The 22492-nt window shown below is 42.3% G+C and overlaps 1 protein-coding gene across 2 annotated transcripts in view; it reads left to right on the top strand.

The window, feature by feature from the left end:
• LOC137310040 (tight junction-associated protein 1-like) overlaps positions 1–22492 on the top strand; it is a 206770-nt gene that overhangs the window by 52789 nt on the left and 131489 nt on the right. The window lies entirely within an intron of this gene.

Raw genomic sequence — 22492 nt, 5'->3', positions numbered from 1 at the left:
CACTGACTGAGAGTCCAGGAGGGTGTGTTGCCTACCTGGTACAAGGGTAAAGGACATCACAGAGTAACTGGAGAGGTACTTGGAAAAGGAGGGGAAGGATCCAGTTATCATGATCCATGTCTGCACCAATGAAATAAGGAAGAACAAGGAGGTCCTGCTAAGGGAATATTAGAAGCTAGGAACTAAATTAAAAAGCAGGACCTCACGGATTGTAATCTCTGGTTTACTACCCGAGCCACGTGCTAATTTTCATAGGGATAAGCAGATCAGAAAGGTGAATACGTGGCTGAAAGAGTGGTGTGGGAAGGAGGGGATCCATTTCATGGGACTCTGGCACCAGTACTGAGAAAGGAAGGAGTTGTACCGCTGGGACAGGCTCCACCTGAACTGGAATGGGACCAGAGTCCTAGCGGAAAGGATAAACAGAATTCCTATGGATTGAAATAAAAAGAAGGGATCGATCCTGCTAATAGGGTATACTACAGACCACCTAATAGTGGAAAGGAGATGGAGGATGAAATATGTGAGCAAATACGTGACATGAATAAAGGACATAACATAATAATCATGGGAGATTTTAACTATCCCCAAATAAACTGGCAAGTAGCAGTAGGTAAAGGGGTACAGGGAATGGAGTTTTCACAATGTGTGCAGGACTCCTTTCTTACCCAGTATGTAAAAAGCCCAACAAGAGAGGAAGCACTGCTCGATCTAGTAATGGGAAATGAACCAGAACAGGTAAGTGAAGTAAGAGTAGGGGAACATCTAGGCAATAGCAACCACAACATAATAAGGTTTAAGATAAAGATTGAGAAGGACATAAGTCAAAGCCCAAAGTAATAAATTGGAAAAAAGCTGGTTTTCTGGTGATGAGAATGGAACTATGGAAAATAAACTGGAAAAAGTTACTGACAAATAGAACAGCAGTGGGAAACATTTAAAATGGTGATCAATAGAGTCCAGGAGAAATATATCCCACTAAAAAGCAAGAACAAATTATCCAGTAATGATACACCATGGATGAATGAAGAAATAAGGGCAAAATTGAAAATAAAGGAAAAGGCATACACGAAGTACAGAGACAATAAAGGAGAGGATGACAAAAGGGAATATGAAAAGATTAGGAAACATTTTTTTTAAAGTTAGGCAAAGAGAAACTATGAAATTAAATTATCAAGGAATATAAAAGGAAATAGTAATCTATTCAATAGACACATAAATAACAAAAGAAGAATTAGGATAAGAATTAGGTAGTGACAATGAAATGGCAGAAATATTAAATAATTACTTTGCCTCAGTATTTACCAGGGAGACTAACTAGGTGGACATGACAATAGAAGAAGAGATTAAAAAAGATATTAAAACATTTAAGATAGAAAGGGGGGAGATAATTGATAAACTAATCAAACATAGAGAGGATTAAACCCCTGGTCTGGATGGATTGCATCCGCACATATTAAAAGAAGTTAGGGAAGAGATAGCAGAGACATTATTACATATATACAAAAATTCATTCGAAAAGGGAATAGTGCCAGAGGACTGGCAGACAGCTAACGTGATTCCTATATTTAAAAAGGGAGATTGAACAAGTCCAGGGAACTATAGAACAGTTAGCTTAATCTTGGTAGGAAAGATAATGGAATTCTTACTCAAAGATGCAATAGAAAAACATCTAGAAACTGAAAATATAATAAAGAATAATCAGCACGGATTTCAAAAGAGTAGGTCATATTTGACCAACCTTATTGAATTCTTTGAAGAAGTAACAGAAAGGTTAGTGGAGTAGATGTAATATATTTGGATTTTGAAAAGGCCTTTGATAAGGTACTAAATAGTAGACTCATGACTAAAGTCAGAACATGTGGAGTCAGGCAAGTAGCCGAATGGATAGCAAGCTGGCTACAAAACAGAAAACAGAGTAGGAGTTAAAGGTAGTTACTCAGACTTGCAAAAGGTGGGAAGTGGTGTTCCACGAGGGTCGGTGCTGGGACCACTGTTCACTATTTACATTTGTAAACAATTTTACAACACCAAGTTATAGTCCAGCAATTTTATTTTAAATTCACAAGCTTTCGGAGGCTTCCTCCTTCGTCAGGTGAACGATGTGAACTATTTACATAAACAACTTGGACTCAGGAATCAGTAGTACAATTTCAAAATTTGCAGATGACACCAAATTTGGGGATATAGTTAATACTGAGGAGGACTGTGACAAAAAAACAGGAAGATATTAATAAACTTGCAGAATGGGTGTGTAATTGGTGAATGAATTTCAGTATAGATAAGTATAAGGAGGGGGGCCACATACTGCTTGGATAATGAGTATAAAGAAGAGCAGAGGGTTCTGGGAGTATAGATACACAAATCAATAAAAGTAACAATGCAGGTTAATAAGGCCATTTTTAATAAAGCAAATCAAGCACTGGGGTTCATTCCTAGAGGGATAGAATTGAAAAGCAGAGCGATTCATAGTATCATAGTAGGACAGTACAGCACAGGAAGAGGCCATTCGGCCCGTCGTGCTTATGCCAACTCTTTGAAAGAGCTACCCAATTAGTCCCATTTCCCTGCTTTTTCCTCATAGCCCTGTAATTTTTTTCCCTTCAAGTATTTATCCAGTTCCTTTTTGAAAGTTATTATTGAAACTGCTTCCACCACCCTTTCAGGCAGCGCATTCCAGATCATTACAACTCGCTGCATAAAAATACGTTCCCTCATCTCGCCTCTGGCTTTTTTGCCGATCACATTAAATCTGTGTCCTCTGGTTACCGACCCTTCTGCCACTGGAAACAGTTTCTCCTTATTTACTCGAACAAAACCTTTCATGATTTTGAACACCTCTATCAAATCTCCCCGTAACCTTCTCTGGAGAACAACCCCAGCTTCTCCATTCTCTCCACATAACTGAAGTCCCTCATCCCTGGTACCATTCTGGTAAATCTCTTCTGCACCCCCTCTAAGGCCTTGACATCCTTCCTAATGTGGTGCCCAGAATTAAACACAATACTCCAAATGAGGCCTAACCAGTTTTTTATAAAGGTTTAGCATAACTTCCATTCTTTTGTACTCTATGCCCCTTTTAGTAAAGCCCAGGATCCCATATGCTTTTTTAACAGCCTTCTGAACTTGTCTTGCCACCTTTAAAGATTTGTGTATGTGCACCCCCAGGTCTCTCAGTTCTTGCAACTCCTTTAAAATTGTAAATCTGCCTCGTCTGCCTATTTCACCAGTCTTCTATGTCCTTCTGAAGTCTGTTATTATTCACATTGTTTACTACATTTACGGGTTTCATGTCATCTGCAAACTTGGGAATTATACTCTCTATATCCAAGTTCAGGTCATTAATGTATATCATAAGAACATAAGAAATAGGAGCAGGAATAGGTCATATGCCCCCTCGAGCCTGCTCCGTCATTCAATCAGATCATGGCTCATCTTCGACCTCAACTCCACTTTCCTGCCCGATCCCCATATCCCTTGATTCCCCTAGAGTCCAAAAATCTATCGATCTCGGCCTTAAATATATTCAATGACTCGGCACCCACAGCCCTCTGGGGAGAGAATTCCAAAGATTCACAACCCTCTGCGTGAAGAAATTCCTTCTCATCTGAGTCTTGAATGGCTGACCCCTAATCCTGCGACAATGCTCCCAGATTCTAGACGCTCTAGCCAGGAGAAACAATCTCTCAGTATCTATCCTGTCAAGCCCCCTAATAATCTTATGTTGCAACAAGATCACCTCTCATTCTTCTAAACTCCAGAGAGAATAGACCCATTCTACTCAACCTCTCCTGATAGGACAACCCTCTCATCCCAGGAATTAATCTAGAGAACCTCCGTTGTGTTTTTGTGTTTCTTGTACGAGGACACCCAAGACTGTCTGAACACCAACATTTAATAGTTTCTCACCATTTAAGTGAAAAGTGAATAACCTCTCATTTCCCCACATTAGACTCCATCTGCCACCTTCTTGCCCACTCACTTAATCTGTCTGTATCCCTTTGCAAGCTCTTTGTGTCCTCCTCACAGCTTACTTTCCCACCTAGCTTTGTATCATCAGCAAACTTGGATACATTACATTTGGTCCCTTCATCTAATTCATTAATGTAGATTGTAAATAGCTGAGGCCCAAACACTGATCCTTGCCGCACCCCACTAGTTACAGCCTGCCAACCTGAGAGTGACCCGTTTATCCCCACACTGTTTTCTGTCCTTTAACCAATCCTGTATCCATGCTAATATATTATCCCAACCCCATGAGCCCTTAACTTGTGTAACAACCTTTTATGTGGCACCTTATCGACTGCCTTTTGAAAATCCAAATAAACTACATCCACTGGTTCCCCTTTATCTACCCTGCTAGTTACATCCTCAAAAAACTCTAATAAATTTGTCAAACATGATTTCCCTTTCATAAAACCATGTTGATTCTGCCTAATCATATTATGATTTTCTAAGTGCCCTGTTACCACTTCCTTAATAATGAATTCCAACATTTTCCTGATAACTGATGTCAGGCTAACTGGCCTGTAGTTCCCTGTTTTGTCTCTCCCTCCCTTCTTGAATAGTGGGGTTACATTTGCTACTTTCCAGTCCACTGGGACCATTCCAGAATCTAGAGAATTTTGGAAGATCATAACCAATGCATCCACTATCTCTGCAGTCACCTCTTTTAGAACTCTAGGATGTCGGCCATCAGGTCCAGGGGATTTGTCGGCTTTTAGTCCCATTAGTCTGTCCAGTACTTTTTCTCTAGTGATATTAATTGATTTAAGTTCCTCACTCAGCCATGGCTGACACTTTAATCCCATGGGCTTTAATTTTGCTGACAAGTCTATTATGTGGTACTTTATCAAATGCCTTTTGAAAGTCCATATACACAACTTCAACCGCACTACCCTCATCATCCCTCTCTGTTACTTCATCAAAGAACTCAATCAAGTTATTCAAACACGATTTTCCTTTAACAAATCCGTGCTGACTTTCATTTATTAGCCCATACTTTCCCAAGTGCCAATTAATTTTGTCCCGGATTATTTTCTCTGTCTCCCCACCGTCCACGTTAGGCTGACTGGTCTGTAATTGCCGGGTTTATTCCTCTCCCCTTCTTTGAACAATGGTGTAACATTTGCAGTCCTCCAGTCCTCCGGCACCATCTCCATATCCAAGGAGGATTGGAAGATTGTGGCCAGAGCCTCCGCAATTTCCACCCTTACTTCCCTAGTAATCTAGGATGCATCCCACCTGGACCGGGTGACTTTTCTACTTTGGGTACTGCCAATCTTTTAAGTACCTCCTCTCCTATTTATTTTTATCCTATCCAATATCTCTACTACGTTCTCCTTTACTGTGACAATGTCAGCATCCTCTTCTCTAGTGAAGACGGATATGAAGTATTCATTTATTGCCTCAACCAAGAAAGGAGCGAGAGAGAAAACAGGGAATTACAGGCCATTTAGCCTGACAGTAGTAGGGAAAATGCTAGAATCTTTTATTAAGGACGTAGTAACAGGCTCTTAAATCATAACATGGTCAGGCAGAGTCAATACGGTTTTATAAAAGGGAAATCGTGTTTGATAAATCTGGTTTTTTTAAGGGTGCAGCTAGCAGGGTAGATAAGGGGGCACCAGTGTATGTAGTATATTTGGATTTTCAAAAGGCATTCAGTAAGGTGCCACACAAGAGGTGGTTACACAAGATTAGGGCTCATGGGATTGGGGGTAATATATTAGCATGGATTGAGGATTGGTTAACAGACAGAAAGTTGGCAGGCTGTAACTAGTGGGGTGCCGCAGGATCAGTGCTTGGGCCTCAGCTATTTACAATTATATTAGTGATTTAGATGGGGGGACAGTGTAATGTATCCAAATTTTCTGACGATACAAAGCTCGGTGGGAAAGCAAGCTGTGAGGAGGGTGCAAAGGGATATGGACAGGGACATAAGAACATAAGAAATAGGAGCAGGAGTAGGTCATTCGGCCCCTTGAGCCTGCTCCGCCATTCAATAAGATCATGGCTGATCTGATCCTAACCTCAAATCTAAATTCATGTCCAATTTCCTGCCCGCTCCCCGTAACCCCTAATTCCCTTTACTTCTAGGAAACTGTCTATTTCTGTTTTAAATTTATTTAATGATGTAGCTTCCACAGCTTCCTGGGGCAGCAAATTCCACAGACAAGAGTGTCTTGTACATGAATCACAAAGTTAACATGCAGGTACAGCAAGCAATTAGGGAGAAAGGAATGGAAGGATATGCTGATAGGGTTAGGTAAAGCAGGGAGGGAGGAGACTCGTGTGGAGCATAAACACCGGCATGGACCTGTTGGGCCGAATGGCCTGTATATGTGCTGTACATTCTATGTAATATAAATGCAACATTGTGGTGGGATGTGGGTTTAACTTTTCCCACTCTGAATCCCAGCTCTTACCTGTGCTGCTGTTAGGCATCAAGTGGAGGTCCAGGCACTTCACGCTAAAGGGAGGGAGAGATAGTCAAAGTGGGTGTCCTTATGCGGCCATATTTCTATATGTCCTGGTGACCAGTCAAGAACAGATGGTTTGGGAGGTTATCACTGAACTAGGGAAAGCATGTGGGCCAGGGAAGACTGGGACAGCAAGGAAATAAGAGAAAAGAGGGAGTGTGCTTTTGTTTTAAGTTACTCGGATTTCAGGGGCTCATGGGCATTTGTACATTTTCAGTGTTCTGATCTGCTACATATCCCCTCAGTAGATATGAAATATTACCTAAAATAGCATGCATTGGATGCTTGAGAGTCGGAAGGGTCCAATTAGTTCCCACACGTCTCTTCTGCTTCACTCTGGCAAATAGTAAAGAGTAGTGGTGCGGTCAATCTGAAACAACATCTCTGGATCATTCTGTAAACTTGAGTTTGCTGATCTTGGTGATACAGCCTGTTGAATTGCTGAATGAACAATTCAATGAAACCAGGAAGCTCTGAACTAAAACCTTTTATACCAAAATAATTGGATTTCTGAAACATCCTGTCTCTGGATCACATTTGGCAGCAGATGCAATGGTGTCTAATTCAAGGATAAATGTATGATTGAGGGATGTGCTTGGATCAGGCATACTCTGTACAATTAAGTGACTGGGAAATGGGTTGTTATGTTGAAACTCTGTGCTTTAGTCAACAATTGTTTTTTCTGGCTGTGACTATTACTACAAGTAGAAACGTCACCACGAATCTAAAGTGTGAACTTATAATTCTATAGAAAGGGTATTTTATACTGTTAATAAATACAACTTGATTCTGACCCAAACTCCATTTGGCTTGGTTTGGAGGGTCATGGGTCTTTTGTCCAGGGCAACCTAATTGGTCTGTATTGGAATGGGGTGGAAGTTATGTCGCACATTGCAGTCTATCTTTGTATAGATATCTCCCATTTCATTTTAAGTTTAATCTGATCTCCCCCATTCCCCTCCTCCACCACCAAACAGCATTATTAAACTTGGGGACCAATATTAAATTAATTGTTGCTATTGTCTATAAACTGATGAGTAGGAGCAGTTGGTTTAAGAAACTGTCACAGTGTAAACCAATATAAAGAAGATTAGTGTGTAATTTGTGACATGCTGTATCCGTTTTACACTGAATGAGATATTTAATGGTATACGGAGAGGCAGAGCCAGGAGCAGTGTCCACATCCTGAAAATGAACTTTGTTCCAAGGAATGGCCTATTGCTGCAGTGTGGGACTTTTTTTGGTTATAAAGTGTTATTGAATTACAGGCAAATCTGATGGTTGGTAGCTCTGTAAAGCTAGGGAATATTTTATCTCAAAATTACACTAAAAAGAGTGACTAATTACAGTTGGTTCCATGAGTTATTGGAAAGATGTTTGAAGCATTTTTGTGCCTTTTTGAAAATGTTTAATCTCCACTTTGAGCCATCCACTGAAGTTTGAATAGATGGGCATTGCCCCACTTTACTGACCATTAATTAAAATGTGGCTCTGACTGTTAGAGTTGGCTGATATTTTCATGGGAACAGGTCACCTGTCTGCAGCATGAGTAAATTCAGACAAGCCATAAACTAGAGGATTTCTTTTTGTGAAGTTCAAGATTTCTTCAGTGCATTTATCCATACTTTCTATTTATTTGCAATGTTAAATTATTTTTCCCCTTCCTCGCTCTGGCCTGCCTGTGCCATGTATCATCTCATGTTGAGAGGGACTCTCACAGAGGATCTTGTCCCAAGGGTTTGCTAGTGTCAATGTATACTGGGAGTAAAACTGAAAAATGCTAGAAATACATCATGTTCAAGTCCATCAACACCTGAAAAGAGGAAAGACACATTAACAGTTTGAGTATAGAATTGAAACTTTAACCTGTCTTCTCTCCCAAGATGCTGACAGACTTGGTATGTTTCCAGTACTTTGTTTTTATTTAAGATTTCCAACATTTTCAGTTGTCTTTTTGCCTCATGTACAGTGGGAGTGTGTGAGTGGCTTGGGTGATGTGCCTCACTTGATCTCACAGGTGAGAATAGAAACTTACCATCTGGACATCATAGGCACAAACTTTTCGACCAGCACAGGTTTTATCTATTTCACTGGTGTAGAGATGCCATCTTTGAGAGCTGAACTTGTATTTTTGTATGGGGATTTATTCATACAAATTCTGTAACATTATTTTATAATGTAGCACTTCATTAGGGTGCAATGAATTCTTGTGCTATAATCTGAGAAATATTGGTTTGATTTGGTTAAAACATGTGCTTGTCTTGATAGAAATTGTAAACAGTTATCTGTTTTTAAGACCTGTTTGACACTGTAAGTGTTAATGAATAGTAGGTGTTGCTGGCTCTGATGATGTACTGTTAATATGATGAAACACTGCTGGACATGTTTAAAAGCATTAATAGATGCCAATTATTTCTCAAACGTATACCATCTGGTTGATTACCCTTTCCACCTGGCTGGCTGCTCTTATTACAGTTCTGCAGTTTACTAATATTAATGCTGACTTGCCAGAAGATCTTCTCCCTTGAAGATTCAGAAATACATTGTGACATGAAGGTCCAGCACGTTGGTGCTTGTAGTTCATGTGATGAGTTACTGATTTCCATCTTTGAGGAGCGGGAGAGACACTTCTCCACAGAAATCAAGGACTTTCTGAAGATCAGTCACTCTGGCTGGGTTTTTGTACAGCCTGGTCACTGGATACTGAGTGTAACTAGATACTTGGAGCTGGTTGTTCTTGACCAGGATACAGTATGGAAGAACTAAAGAAACAGGAGAAATTCTTCTTTGTTTCACCCAGTCAAAAATGACGTGGTATGCTCTTGGCTGCTGTGCAGTACACTACATTGAATGATTTAATTGGTATCCCTACCTTCACCACACCCCATTAGTTATTTTTCTGGAGATGTTGGGTGAGCTTCCACCTTTTTTCCTCTAATTTCTCTCCTTTCTTCACCTGGCTTGATGTGTCTCTGGCCTTGCAGTATAATTACTGGACGTGAGACAGTATAATCCATTTGAGGGATTCAGCTGAGAACATTCAATGAGGATCTCATGGTTTATCATTTCAATCCCTTGATTGGGTTACTGCAGTGTAAGCATCAATTGGCATCCATTGTATACCCCAGCTGTACCCCTCGATTGGATTGCTGCAATGTAAAGGATGGGTAGATGTTTAATGTGCTCTGTATACCCCAGCTGTACCTCTCGATTGGATTGCTGCAATGTAAAGGATGGGTGGATGTTTAATGTGCTCTGTATACCCCAGCTGTACCCCTCGATTGGATTGCTGCAATGTAAAGGATGGGTGGATGTTTAATGTGCTCTGTATACCCCAGCTGTACCCCTCGATTGGATTGCTGCAATGTAAAGGATGGGTAGATGTTTAATGTGCTCTGTATACCCCAGCTGTACCCCTCGATTGGATTGCTGCAATGTAAAGGATGGGTGGATGTTTAATGTGCTCTGTATACCCCAGCTGTACCCCTCGATTGGATTGCTGTATTGTGAAGGATGGGTAGATGTTTAATGTGCTTTTTTTTTTATTCGTTCACTGGATGTGGGCGTCGCTGGCAAGGCCAGCATTTATTGCCCATCCCTAATTGCCCTTGAGAAGGTGGTGGTGAGCCGCCTTCTTGAACCGCTGCAGTCCGTGTGGTGATGGTTCTCCCACAGTGCTGTTAGGAAGGGAGTTCCAGGATATTGACCCAGCGATGATGAAGGAACGGCGATATATTTCCAAGTCGGGATGGTGTGTGACTTGGAGGGGAACGTGCAGGTGGTGTTGTTCCCATGTACCTGCTGCTCTTGTCCATCTAGGTGGTAGAGGTCGCGGGTTTGGGAGGTGCTGTCGAAGAAGCCTTGGCAAGTTGCTGCAGTGCATCCTGTGGATGGTGCACACTGTAGCCACAGTGCGCCGGTGGTGAAGGGAGTGAATGTTTAGGGTGGTGGACGGGGTGCCAATCAAGCGGGCTGCTTTATCTTGGATGGTGTCGAGCTTCTTGAGTGTTGTTGGAGCTGCACTCATCCAAGCAAGTGGAGAGTATTCCATCACACTCCTGACTTGTTCCTTGTAGATGGTGGAAAGGCTTTGGGGAGTCAGGAGGTGAGTCACTCGCCGCAGAATACCCAGCCTCTGACCTGCTCTAGTAGCCACAGTATTTATATGGCTGGTCCAGTTAAGTTTTTGGTCAATGGTGACCCCCAGGATGTTGATGGTGGGGGATTCGGCGATGGTAATGCCGTTGAATGTCAAGGGGAAGTGGTTAGACTCTCTCTTGTTGGAGATGGTCATTGCCTGGCACTTATCTGGCGCGAATGTTACTTGCCACTTATGAGCCCAAGCCTGGATGTTGTCCAGGTCTTGCTGCATGCGGGCTCGGACTGCTTCATTATTTGAGGGGTTGCGAATGGAACTGAACACTGAAGTCACCAGCGAACATCCCCATTTCTGACCTTATGATGGAGAGAAGGTCATTGATGAAGCAGCTGAAGATGGTTGGGCCTTGGACACTGCCCTGAGGAACTCCTGCAGCAATGTCCTGGGGCTGAGATGATTGGCCTCCAACAACCGCTACCATCTTCCTTTTTGCTAGGTATGACTCTAGCCACTGGAGAGTTTTCCCCCTGATTCCCATTGACTTCAATTTTATGAGGGCTCCTTGGTGCCACACTCTGTCAAATGCTGCCTTGATGTCCAGGGCAGTCACGCTCACCTCACCTCTGGAATTCAGCTCTTTGTCCATCTTTGGACCAAGGCTGTAATGAGGTCTGGAGCCGAGTGGTCCTGGCGGAACCCACACTGAGCATCGGTGAGCAGGTTATTGGTGAGTAAGTGCCGCTTGATAGCACTGTCGATGACTTCCATCACTTTGCTGATGATTGAGAGTGGACTGATGGGGCGGTAATTGGCCCGATTGGATTTGTCCTGCTTTTTGTGGACAGGACATACCTGGGCAATTTTCCACATTGTCGGGTAGATGCCAGTGTTGCAGCTGTACTGGAACAGCTTGGCTAGAAGCGCAGCTAGTTCTGGAGCACAAGTCTTCAGCACGACAGCTGGGATGTTGTCGGGGCCCATAGCCTTTGCTGTATCCAGTGCACTCAGCCGTTTCTTGATATCACGTGGAGTGAATCGAATTGGCCGAAGTCTGGCTTCCGTAATGGTGGGGATATCGGGAGGAGACTGAGATGGATCATCCACTCGGCACTTCTGGCTGAAGATGGTTGCAAATGCTTCAGCCTTGTCTTTTGCACTCACGTGCTGGACTCCGCCATCATTGAGACTGGGGATGTTTGCAGAGCCTCCTCCTCCCGTTAGTTGTTTAATTGTCCACCACCATTCACGACTGGATGTGGCAGGACTGCAGAGCTTTGATCTGATCCGTTGGTTGTGGAATCGCTTAGCCCTGTCTGTAGCATGTTGCTTCCGCTGTTTAGCATGCATGTAGTCCTGAGTTGTAGCTTCACCAGGTTGGCACCTCATTTTTAGGTATGCCTGGTGCTGCTCTTCGACACTCCTCATTGAACCAGGGTTGATCCCCTGACTTGTTGGTAATGGTAGAGTGAGGAATATGCCGGACCATGAGGTTACAGATTGTGCTGGAATACAATTCTGCTGCTGCTGATGGCCCACAGCGCCTCATGGATGCCCAGTTTTGAGCTGCTAGATCTGTTCTGAATCTATCCCATTTAGCACAGTGGTAGTGCCACACAACACGTTGGATGGTGTCCTGAGTGTGAAGACGGGACTTCATCTCCACGAGGACTGTGTGGTGGTTACTCCTACCAGTACTGTCATGGACAGATGCATTTGCGACAGGTAGATTGGTGAGGACGAGGTCAAGTAAGTTTTTCCCTCGTGTTGGTTCGCTCACCACCTGCCGCAGGCGCAGTCTCGCAGCTATGTCCTTCAGGACTCGGCCAGCTCGGTCAGTGGTGGTGCTACCGAGCCACTCTTGGTGATGGACATTGAAGTCCCCCACCCAGAGTACATTTTGTGCCCTTGCTACCCTCAGTGCTTCCTCCAAGTGGTGCTCGATATGGAGGAGGACTGATTCATCAGCTGAGGGAGGACGGTAGGTGGTAATGAGCAGGAGGTTTCCTTGCCCATGTTTGACCTGATGCCATGAGATTTCATGGGGTCCAGAGTCAATGTTGAGGACTCCCAGGGTCACTCCCTCCTGACTGTATATCACTGTACCGCCACCTCTGGTGGGTCTGTCCTGCCGGTGGGACAGGACATACCCAGGGATGGTGATGGAAGAGTCTGGGACGTTGGCTGAAAGGTATGATTCTGTAAGTATGGCTATGTCAGGCTGTTGCTTGACTAGTCTGTGGGACAGCTCTCCCAATTTTGGCACAAGTCCCCAGATGTTAGTGAGGAGGACCTTGCAGGGTCGACTGGGCTTGGTGTTTTGCCGTTGTCGTGTCCGGTGCCTAGTGGTCTGATGCCGGGTGGTCCGTCCGGTTTTATTCTTATTATGACTTTTTGTAGTGAGATTTTACAACTGAGTGGCTTGCTCGGCCATTTCAGAGGGCAATTAAGAATCAACCACATTGCTGTGGGTCTGGAGTCACATTTCGGCCAGACCGGGTAAGGACGGCAGGTTTCCTTCCCTAAAGGACATTAGTGAACCAGATGGGTTTTTACGACAATCTGGTAGTTTCATGGCCATCATTACTGATACTAGTATTTTAATTCCAGATTTTTATTTAATTAATTGAATTTAAATTCGCCAGCTGCCGTGGCGGGATTTGAACTCATGACTCTGGATTTTAGTCCAGGCCTCTGAATTACTCGTCCAGTAACATAACCACTATGCTACCGTACCCGACTGTACCCCTCGATTGGATTGCTGCAATGTAAAGGATGGGTAGATGTTTAATGTGCTCTGTGTACCCCAGCTGTACCTCTCCATTGGATTGTTAGAGTATAAAGCACAATATCCCTGCATATCCATTCCAATTTCAAGTTAATTCAGGGGTCGTAAAGCACTTTTGGACGTCCTGAGGTCATGAAAGGCACTATATAAATGCAGGACTTCCTTTCTTTTAATGCTGCAATCATTGTCTGTGAATGGGAAAAATTTCTCATGTACAAAAACTGATGCGATTTCAAAATCCAGAAAACTGGAACCTACCCAAGTAGATTAGTATGACTAATTGATTTGGTGTTAAAGGAGTGTTTAACAAGTACTAAAAATAATGCAGATTTACACTGTTTTGAGGGGGGAAGTTGATTTGAAAGTGAGCCCTTTTTAGTCTGCAATGACATTTGTGCTTCTGCTCCTGACAAATGACCCGTTTTACTTTGCCAACACAGTGTGGGTGTGTCAGTGAGCATGACTCATTCCTTTTAGTTGTATTTTGGTCCCTATTTATTGTGTGTTTAGTATTTAAAGCATTATCGCTTACCAATCTGGTGCTTGTGAACGTTGCACTTCTGGGAACATGTTCTGGTTATTGGATCTCTCTAAGAAACCTGCTGTTTGAGTATAACAGGTGTTCGCTGAGGACCATGTATTGCATTGCACTTTCCAAAGTGTCACAACAACAGGCGCCCTGATCTATTCTGAATACCAAACCATTGGAGAAATGGAAGATACTTTGGGTATATTGTAGCAGTCTTTCATGAGTGAAAAGCCTACTGTAGGTTTAATCATGTCCTGTGGCACATGTATTCTTGTAAATAAGAGCAACTATTATATCTTGATATTTAGGGCATTCTTTTAAACAGAAGCAGTGAAATAATCAGCCATCTGTCTGGTGAATGTGTTACCGACATCAGTAACATTATTATATGGAGGAACATCGATTAGAGTCATAGAGTCATAGAGTTATACAGCACGGATAGAGGCCCTTCGGCCCATCGTGTCCGCGCCGGCCATCAAGCCCTGTCTACTCTAATCCCATATTCCAGCATTTGGTCCGTAGCCTTGTATGCTATGGCATTTCAAGTGCTCATCCAAATTAGATAGCACAGATTTTCAGCTGTGGCTCAGCATTAACCATGTGGAGAGCTGATTCTAAAGAATCTGTAATGAAGAGACATGGCAGTGTGTGAATTCATTATTGCAAATATCAGTTATGCTGACAGTAATATTGAAATAAAGTTCGCACAGAATGGCTGCAAAACTGGAAATGATCTAACAGACTAAAAAGTGTATTATTAATTTAATACTGGTAATGCGGCCTTTGTGTATCTGTACAGCATAAGGCTTATAGCGGTAACTATTAGTTTGTAAGGTATTTCGAGATCTGCGTCGTAACAAATTAGACTCTATCACAAAGACATTTGGTATGTATTAGGACACAAAGCAACATTTTTATTCCCAATTGCACGGTTTGTATTATAAAGAGGCACAGATTAACTGAGATTTTGTCAGTCTTGTCATATTGTTAGTCTGATATAATCACAGAATTTCAAAATGACTCTGTATTAGGAAGTGTGAAATGCCTGACAATGGAAAGGACATCTCTTGCTATTTAGACTCCATTATCCCTGATGAGGGGTCATGTTAGCTGTTTGCCTGAATAAGGTTTCAGCTGTGGTTCAGTGGTAGCACTCTCACCTCTGAGTCAGAAGGTCATGGGTTCAAGTGCCACTCCAGAGACTTGAGCACGTAATCTAAGCTGGCATTTCAGTGCAGTACTGAGGGAGTGCTACACTGTTGGAGGTGCCGTCTTTTGGCTGAGACGCGAAACCCCTCAGATGGACATAAAAGATCCCATGTAATTACTCAAAAGAGCAGGGGAGTTGGCCTGCTAATAATTATCCCTCAACCAACACCTAAAATCAGATGATCTGGTCATTTATTTCATTGCTGTTTGTGGGACTTTGCTGTGTGGAAATTGACAGCTGCATTTCCTACATTACTACAGTGACTACACTTCAAAAGTACTTTACTGGCTGTAAAGGGGTTTGGGACATCATGAGGTCATAAAAGGTGCCATATGATCCTTTCCTCCCTCCCTGGAGAATTGTCATGTGATAGTTTGCTTGTAAATGATTGATTTTTTTGCATAGCGATGGGTGTCTATTTAATAAATTGGATTGGACAGAGATTTGAATCAATCTGAGATTGATAGATTTTTCTTAGGTAAGGGTATTAAGGGCTCCAGAACCAAGGTGGGACAGATCAGTCATCATCTGATTGAATGGCTGAATGGCCTGCTCCTGTTCCTATGACAGCTGATTACTTGTCGCTGAGCTAGTTGACAGATTGTGTGTGCGGAGCACAATACGCCTGTTCATATGAGCAGAGGGACAAGAGTAGGCCATTCGTCCCCTCGAGCCTGTTGCGACATTCAATTGAATCAATACCATCTATACCTGAACTCCATTTACCTGCCTTTGTTTGATATCCCTTGATACCCTTACTTAACAAATATCTATCAATCTCAGTCTTGAAAATTCCAATTGGCCCAGCATCCATTGCCTTTTGGGGGAGCAAGTTCCAGATTTCCACTACCCTTTGCGTGAAAAAATGCTTCCTGATTTCACTCCGAAATGGCCTAGCTCTAATTTTAAGAAGCAAAATACTGCAGATGCTGGAAATCTGAAATAAAATTAGAAAATGCTGTAAATAATTAGCAAGTCAGGCAGCATCTGTGGAGAAAGAAACAGTTAACCCTTCTGTCATTTAATCACTCCTGCCCTCCACCCTACTAGTCACTGCCTGCCACCCCGAAAAAGACCCATTTATTCCTGCTCTCTGTTTTCTGTCTGTTAACCAATTTTCAATCCATGCCAGTATATTACCCCCAATCCCATGTGCTTTAATTTTACACACTAACCTCTTATGTGGGACTTCATCAAAGGCCTTCTGAAAATCCAAATAAACCACATCCCCACTGGTTCTCCCTTATCTATTTCTACCAGTTACATCCTCAAAGAACTCCAGTAGATTTGTCAAACATGATTTCCTTTTCATAAATCCATGTTGACTTTGTTTAATCCCATTGATATTTTCTAAGTGTCCTGTTATTACATCCTTTATAATAAACTCTAGCATTTTCCCTATACTGATATTAGGCTAACCGGCCTGTAGTTCCCTGTTTTCTCTCCTTTTTTAAATAATGGGGTTACATTTGCCACCCTCCAATCTGCAGGAACTGTTCCATAATCTATAGAATTTTGGAAGATGACAACTAATGCATCCACTATTTCCATGGCTACCTCTTGTAGTACCCTGAGATGCAGATTATCAGGTCCTGGGGATTTATCGGCTTTCAGTCCCATTCAGGAGTACATAGACAGGCTGGTGAAATGGCCAGACAGATCGCAGATGAAATTTAATGCAGAGAAGTCTGAAGTGATGCATTTTCGTAGGAAGAATGAGGAGAGTCAATATAAACAAATGGAACAATTCTAAAGTGGGTGCAGGAACAGAGACAGCTATGGGTGTACATACATAAATCTTTGAAGGTGGCAGGACAAGTTGATATGGCTGTTTAAAAAAGCCTTGGCTTTATAAATAGAGGCAGAGTGTACAAAAGCCAGGAAGTTATGCTAAACCTTTATAAATCACTGGTTAGGCCTCAGCTGGAGTATTGTGTTCAATTCTGGGCGCCACACTTCAAAAAGGATGTCAAGGCCTTGGAAAGGGTGCAGAGGATATTTTCTAGAATGGATGAGGGACTTTAGTTATGTAGAGAGACTAGAGAAGCTGGGATTGTTCTCCTTGGAGCAGAGAAGGTTAAGGGAAGGGAAGATTTAGTAGATGCTCAAAATGATGAGGGGTTTTGATCAAATAAATAAGGAGAAACTGTTTCCACCGGCAGGAGGGTCGGTAACCAGAGGAGACAAATTTAAGGTCATTGGCAAAAAAAAAGGTGAGATTTTTTTTAATGCAGCGAGTTAATGTTAATTCTCCGATGTCAGTTACAGAACATGTATTTAGTGAACAAGGAAATTTAACGTTCAAGTTACATTGTAGTTCAGGCTTTCTCCCAACACTTTTGTGCTTGCAGTAAAAAGTCAAATTTGGTAAACAGTCTTCTGTGAACCGAAACCTGTGTCCCCTATTTGTGTTGTGAGTGACATATCGTGTTATGGGATTACCCATTACTTCCTAGTTACTGTATGTCATAAGAACATAAGAAATAGGAGCAGAAGTAGGCCATACTGCCCCTCGAGCCTGCTCCATCTTGGACCTCAACTCCATTTTCCTGCCTGATACCCATATCCCTTGATTCCCCCAGAGTCCAAAAATCTATCCATCTCAGCCTTGAATATACTTAATGACTCCGCATCCACAGCCCTCTGGGATGGAGAACTACAAAGATTCATAACCCTCTGCGTGAAGAAATTCCTCCTCATCTCAGTCTTGAATGGCCGATCCCTTATCTTGCGACTGTGCCCCCTAGTTCTAGACTCTCCAGCCAGGAGAAACAAACTCTCAGCATCTACCCTATCAAGCCCCCTCAGAATCTTACATGTTTCAATGAGATCACCTCTCATTCTTCTAAACTCCACAGAGTACAGGCCTATTCTACTCAACCTCTCTTCATAGGACAACCCTTTCATTCCAGGAATTAATCTAGTGAACTTTCGTTGCACCGCCTCCAAGGCAAGTATATCCTTCCTTCGGTAGGGAGACCAAAACTGTACACGGTACTCCAGGTGTGGTCTCACCAAAGCCCTGTACAATTGTAGTAAGAGTTCCTTACTCTTGTACTCCAACCCCCTTGCAATAAAGGCCAACATGCTATTTGCTTTCCTAATTGCCTGCTGTACCTGCATTCTAACTTTTTGTGGCTCTTTTACGAGGACACCCAAGTCTCCCTGAACACCAACATTTAATAGATTCTCACCATTTAAAAAATATTCTGTTTTTCTATTCTTCCTACCGAAATGAATAACCTCACATTTCCCCATATTATATCCATCTGCCACCTTCTTGCCTACTCACTTAACCTGTCTATATCCCTTTGCAGACTCTTTGTGTCCTCCTCACAGTTTACTTTCCCACCTAGCTTTGTATCGTCAGCAAACTTAGATACATTACACTCGGTCCCTTCATCTAAGTCGTTAATAGATTGTAAATAGCTGAGGCCCAAGCACCGATCCTTGCCGCACCCCACTAGTTACAGCCTGCCAACCTGAGAATGAACCGTTTATCCCCACACTGTTTTCTGTCCTTGAACCAATCCTCTATCCATGCTAATATGTTATCCCCAACCCCATAAACCCTTACCTTCTGTAACAATCTTTTATGTGGCACCTTATCGATGCCTTGTGAAAATCCAAATGTACTACATATGCTTGTTCCTCTTTATCTACCCTGCTAATTACATCCTCAAAAAAACTCTAATAAATTTGTCAAACATGATTTCCCTTTCATAAAACCATGTTGACTCTGCCTAATCATTTTCTAAGTGCTCTGTTACCACTTCCTTAATAATGGATTCTGGCATTTTCCAGGCGATTGATGTCAGACTAACTGGTCTGTAGTTCCCTGTTTTCTCTCCCTCCCTTCTTGAATGGTAAGGTAACATTTGCTATCTTCCAGTCCACTGGGACCGTTGCAGAATCTTTGGAAGATCATAACCAATGCATCCGCTATCTCTGCAGCCACCTCTATTAGAACCCTAGGATGTAGGCAATCAGGCCCAGGGGATTTATCAACTTTTAGTCCCATTAGTTTGTTCAGTACTTTTTCTGTAGTGATATTAATTGTTTTAAGTTCCTCACTCTCATTTACCCCTTGGTTCCCCACTATTTTTGGTATGCGTTTTGTATCTTCTACTGTGAAGACAGATACAAAATATTTGTTTAATGCATCTGTCATTTCCTGATTTTCCCCATTATAATTTCTCCGGTCTTAGCCTCTAAGGGACCAACGTTTAATTTTGCTACTATCTTCCTTTTTACATACTTGTTGGAGCTCTTATAATCCGTTTTTATATTTCTTGCTAGTTTACTTTTATGTTCTTTTTTTCTCCCTTTTTATCAATTTTTTGGTCATCCTTTGTTGGTTTCTAAAACTCTCCCAATCCCCAGGCTTATTACTCCTTGCGACATTATAGGCCTCTTCTTCCAATCTAATACTCTCCTTAACTTCTTTAGTTAACCACGGGTGGATCACTTTTCCCATAGAGATTTTATTTCTCAATGGAATGTATACTTGTTGAGAATATTGAAATATTTCTTTAAATGTTTACCATTGCTTTTCAACTATCAAAGCCTTCAATTTAATTTCCCAATCTACCTTTGACAACTTGCCCCTCATACCTATGTAATTGGCTTTATTTAAGTTTAAGACTCTAGTTTTGACTTAAGTACATTACTTTCAAACTCAATGTGAAATTGTATCATATTATGATCACTCTTCCCCAGAGGTTCTTTTACTGTGAGATTACTAATTAACCCTGTCTCATTACACAATACAAGATCTAAAATAGTCTGTTCCCTGGTGTTGCTCTAGGAAACCGTCTCGAATACATTCCATGAACTCGTCTTCCAAACTACCTTTGACAATTTGATTTGCCCAGTCTATACGCAGATTAAAGTCCTCCATGATGACTGCATTTCCTTTGTTAAAACTCCCATTATTTCGTGATTTATACTCTATCCAATGGTATAGCTACTATCGGGGGTCTATAAACTACTCCCACCAGTGTTTTCTGCCCCTTGTTTCTAATTTCCACCCATGTTGATTCTACTTCCTGATCCTCTGAGCCAAGATCCTTTATCACCACTGTCCTTATGTCATTCTTTATTATTAGGGCTACACCCCCTCCTTTTCCATTCTACCTGTCTTTTCTAAATGTCATATACCCTGGAATATTTAGTTCCCATCCTTGGTCATTTTGTAACCATGTCTCTCTAATGGCTATTAGGGCAAACCCATTTATTCTCTCTTTGTGCAATTAATTCACCTATCATATTACGAATGCTCCGTGCATTCAGATAAAGAACCTTTAATTTTGACTTTTTACCATTTTTTCCTGCTTTGACCTTATTGGTAAACTCTCTGTCTCTTCCTGTCACACTCTGCTTATTTTTACCCAGATTACTACACTATTCTATTGTCTTAACTTTTCTCATTAGATTTCTAAATTTCCCCTCACCTGACCCCCCCCCCCCCCCCCCCCCCCCCACTTTTTAGTTTAAAGCTCCACCTACAGCCCTAATTATTCGATTTGCCAGGATGCTGGTCCCAGCCCGGTTTAAGTGGAGCCCGTCCCATCAGAACAGCTCCCTCTTTCCCCAGTACTGGTGCCAGTGCCCCATGAATCGAAACCCCTGTCTCCCACACCACTCTTTGAGCCACGCATTTAACTCTCTGATCTGTTTGTACCTCTGCCAATTTGCGCGTGGCTCAAGTAGTAATCCAGAGATTATTACCTTTGAGGTTCTGCTTATTAATTTAGACTCTAGCTCCTCAAACTGTCTCAGCAGAATCTCATTCCTAGTTCTACCTATGTCGTTTGTTCCTACGAGGACCATGACAACTGAATCCTCCCCTTGTCTTATCGGGGAGTGGGCAGGAAATTGGACATGAATTTAGATTTGAGGTTAGGATCAGATCAGCCATGATCTTATTGAATGGCGGAGCAGGCTCGAGGGGCCGATTGGCCTACTCCTGCTCCTATTTCTTATGTTCTTATGTTCATGCTCCAAGTTCTTGGAGCATGAACATAAGGGTCCCAACACTGCCTTTGGGACCCTTTGTCCCGGCTGCAGAGAACAGTATCTATCCCCCTGACTACTATTCCCTACCACTACCACGTTCCTTTTTACTCCCCCCACTTGAATGGCCTCCTGTACCACAGTGCTGTGATCAGTTTGCCCATCCTCCCTGCAGTCTTTGTTCTCACCCACACAGGTAGCAAGTACCTCGTACCTGTTGGACAAGATCAAAGGCTGAGGCTCCTCCATCACTAGATCCTGGGTCCCCATACCTGCCTGTCTCGCAGTCACATCCTCCTCTCCCTGAACACTGAACAAATCTAAATGACTGCCTAATCTAAGGGGTGTGACTGCCTCCTGGATCAAAGTGTCCAGATAACTTCCTCCACCCACTCCCACCCCGGATGCATCGCAATCCCTACAGCTCGGACTCCAGCTCAACAACTCTGAGCTGAAGCTCCTTGAGCTGCAGACACTTACTGCAGTTGTGGTTGCTGGGGATCACGCTGCTCTCCCACATGCTGCAGTTACCACACACCACCTGCCCTGCCATTGCTTGTCGAATCAGAATTTATTTATATACTTTATAGAATTTTTAATCTCTCTGTATTCTTCGTTTTATTAACTAATTAATTTATCTAGTTAAAGTTATTGATTTAAGTTCTCGTATGATGCTCACTACATTCTCTTGTCTTCCTTCAAAAAGCAAAAATGACCATGATATCAGAGCTGTGTGTGTAGGCTGAAATTAATAGGTAATTTATAGGTAAATCTTAAAATCCAGGGACCCTTTTGTGGTCTCTTGTCTGATATTCACCTAGTCTTTACAGACCGTGTGGAATAGCGGTGCTATTTCTTGTAAATTGTCATTAGAGACTATTATCAAGAAATGGCTGAAGACCTGCAATAGTGTCTGACTGCACAGAGGTGCAGTAAAAATAATGTAAGTTTGGTTTTAGTACTGTATTAATATCTTGCTGTGTCTTTTATGTTTGGATATACTTTTAACTCTAAATCTGAACAAATAGTTTAGCCCAGGGATGTCTAAGATGTGATCTTTGTGGACTGCATAGATCTGTACTATGAAGATTAAGGGGACAAATTTAAAGTTTAAATCCACATTTCTCCTGGCTTGCATATATTTCAAGTTCCGCATGTATTCTACAAAGCTGATGGGTCTTCATGTTCTGATTTAGGATTTCTCCACCAATGAAGAGCTAGGCTGAAAACAACCCTTTCTAAATCTCCAGGCCCACAGAATTCAAACACAACTAACCAGTAAATAAGAAATGTAACTGCAAATAGGATTGATTGCGAGGGCTCAGGGTGCCACAGATGGGATGTCCTTTTAGTCTGTAAGTAGTGGTCTGTT

The sequence above is a fragment of the Heptranchias perlo genome, unplaced genomic scaffold, assembly GCF_035084215.1.
Source record: "Heptranchias perlo isolate sHepPer1 unplaced genomic scaffold, sHepPer1.hap1 HAP1_SCAFFOLD_200, whole genome shotgun sequence".
Taxonomy (NCBI): Eukaryota; Metazoa; Chordata; class Chondrichthyes; order Hexanchiformes; family Hexanchidae; genus Heptranchias; species Heptranchias perlo.
This window is presented reverse-complemented; position numbering and strand designations above follow the sequence as displayed.